General features: G+C 38.5%; 1 pseudogene; it reads left to right on the forward strand.

The window, feature by feature from the left end:
* Positions 1-419: 419 nt before the first annotated feature.
* On the forward strand, positions 420-973 carry LOC138837957 (peptidyl-prolyl cis-trans isomerase A pseudogene; annotated as a pseudogene).
* Positions 974-2,902: the final 1,929 nt, after the last annotated feature.

Below are 2,902 nucleotides of genomic sequence, written 5' to 3' on the forward strand. Positions count from 1 at the left end.
GAAAAAGCCAGAAGTGGTGTTGCAACAAATGGTAAAGTTCCAGCCTTGAGCAAAAGCAGCTCAGGGACAGCAACCAGGCCCTGTGTTTAATCCCCAGGACTGGCATAAAAAAAAAAAAAAGACTTTACTAGGTCATTTTAAGAAAGACAATGGCCTCATACTATATAAACTCTAATACTTGTAGGGCTAAAATAAATGCAGGAGTGAGGGTACCAAGTCTTTTGACAATATTACATTGTCTCTCAGAAAGCAGGACTATCTCCGATGATGGGTAATTCTAGGATATTTTTAAGACTGGATATGGCGCTTTGCAGACGCCGCTGTCGCTTGTGGTTACCAGCTGCCAGCTATGGTCAACCCCACCGTGTTCTTCGAGCTGTTTGCAGACAAAGTTCCAAAGACAGCAGAAAACTTTTCGTGCTCTGAGCTCTGGAGAGAAAGGATTTGGTTATAAGGGTTCCTGCTTTCACAGGATTATCCCAGGATTCATGTGCCAGGGTGGTGACTTTACATGCCATAATGGCACTGGTGGAAAGTCCATCTACGGAGAGAAATTTGAGGATGAGAATTTCATCCTGAAGCATACAGGTCCTGGCATCTTGTCCATGGCAAATGCTGGACCAAACACAAATGGTTCCCAGTTTTTCATCTGCACTGTCAAGACTGATTGGTTGGATGGCAAGCATGTGGTCTTTGGGAAGGTGAAAGAGGGCATGGAAGTCGTGGAAGCCATGCAGGGCTTTGGGTCCGGGAATGGCAAGACCAGCAAGAAGGTCACCATTACCGACTGCGGACAACTCTAATACATTTGATTTGGTTTACCATAACCACCAGACCATTCCTTCTGTAGCTCAGGAGCGCACCCTTCCACCCCATCTGCTTGCAATATCCCGTAATCTTTGTGCTCTCACTGCAGTTCTTTGGGTTCCATGTTTTCCTTACCTCCCCTCCAAATCTAGCTGGATTGCAGAGCTAAGTTTATGATTATGAATAAAAACTAAACAGTGTCAAAAAGAGACTGGATATGAATGTTACAGATAATATTTCTAAATAGGTTTTTAGAAACATAGTCACTGGAATGTTTTCTTCCTGAATCCCAGTAAATTCTCTGGTATATCCCTTCGTCAGAGGCTACAGAAAATTGAGCATCCAAGGTGTTGGAGAAATGGCGTTTTAAGGAAGGGTGTTTTGTTAGGGATCTGTTCTCAAGGCCACTTGAGAGGGATGTTATGCAAGACAGATTAAAGTTATAAGTAGAAGGTGGCGCCATGTAAAGAAATTGAACCATAAAACCCTTATAGAAAACCTTTATGGGTATTGATCAATAATTATTTTACATTTACAGTGAAAGATGAATGAGTAGAGAAAGGAAGAGAGGTAGTAAAAGGGAGGGAATATTTTTTGGCGAAAATAATGGCTTGCATGGACATAGAAAACTGGGACTTAATGTTTTGCTCTATTTAGAATAGGAAGAGTTAGTGACCCTGATAATTCTTGACAGCTTTATCACTAGTGGTCTTTACTCCTGTAAGAGCAGAAAACTTTTTGTCATCTGTTTGGATTCCAGGTCAGTATTGTTGTAATTATAATTTTCCTAGGAAACGCAGCAGCGTAGCAACAAACTGTTTACCAATAAATTATAGCTGCTCTCCCTTACTCATTATTGGGTAACATTATAGTTGATGATATCAATTATTCTTGAGGAAAAGTTTCAAGTGTCTTACCACCCCCCACAAATGATAGAATATTCTTTATAATTAAAAGGATAATATCAAATTTAATTGCTACCATAAATGTGTGGTGTAGTAGATGACAAATAGTATACATTTGTCTTCTACAATAAAAGTGCTCACTTGTCCTCCATAGCTCACCTCAGAGATATTTTCTGGTAAATTATCATCTTTAAGTTCTTCAATCCCCTAACCAAACTATCTCATTAAATATATATATTTTATAGACCCAGCTTTGGGGTTCTGGATAGAGTCCAGTCCATTCTCCCTTTTGAACAGCTGATTAAATGTCTATCCCAATCTTCCTTCTTACTGGGATTCTCATAGTCATTATTACTAATTCTCACAATAATTCTTGTTCAGGTCTATGTATTACACATGTCTGTTTCTCTAGAGAATACTAATACACAAGGACAGCCCTAATGTTCGAGAACCAGCTAAAATGTTCAAGTGAGCTGATTGCAAACCACAGGAAAGGTGATTATCCATCTATACTTTCCCTCTATCCCACTGCCAGATGACCAATGTTAATCCCTGTTCCCAAGAGGCCTTGTATGATAGATGGATGAAACAGTATGCAGTCTGTAAGTCTTCCTAATTTCTGTCTTTGGATCTGTATCTTACTTCATCTAAGCGTATATGGTTAAATAGGTTTGCTACCTACAAGAATCTTAAGACACCTCTCCCAAAGCATTTGCCACATTGACTTTCTCTATTCAACTGTAATTTATGCCATGAGCCAGAGTGCAGGAAACAGAGGTGTCCTTCATTGCTCTTTCTTCCGTTTCTCACAGCATTCCTAGCACATGGCAAAGTGCTCTATAAAAGTAAGAAGAGTAGTTTGGAAAACAACATTGGTGGAAATTAATGGACAATATTTTAGGTATAAAAGAATACCACAAATCCATTCTCTGTTCTTTAGGTTATAAATAATTCCTTTGCTGAAGACACCTTATTTTACAGAAAAGCCATGAGAAATTATCAACCTACTGTACTCCTTTTGAAGATTATAATATACTTGAGAACTATAGTATTATATTACCTTCCTTATTACAGGCAGATTTGTGTCTAAGCCTATCTATCTATCTATCCTATCTATCTATCTATCTATCTATCTATCTATCTATCTATCTATCTATCTATCTATCTATCTATCTATCTATCTATCTATC

Source organism: Dipodomys merriami, unplaced genomic scaffold (assembly GCF_024711535.1).
Source record: "Dipodomys merriami isolate MVZ:Mamm:240054 unplaced genomic scaffold, mDipMer1.0.p SCAF_10, whole genome shotgun sequence".
NCBI lineage: Eukaryota > Metazoa > Chordata > Mammalia > Rodentia > Heteromyidae > Dipodomys > Dipodomys merriami.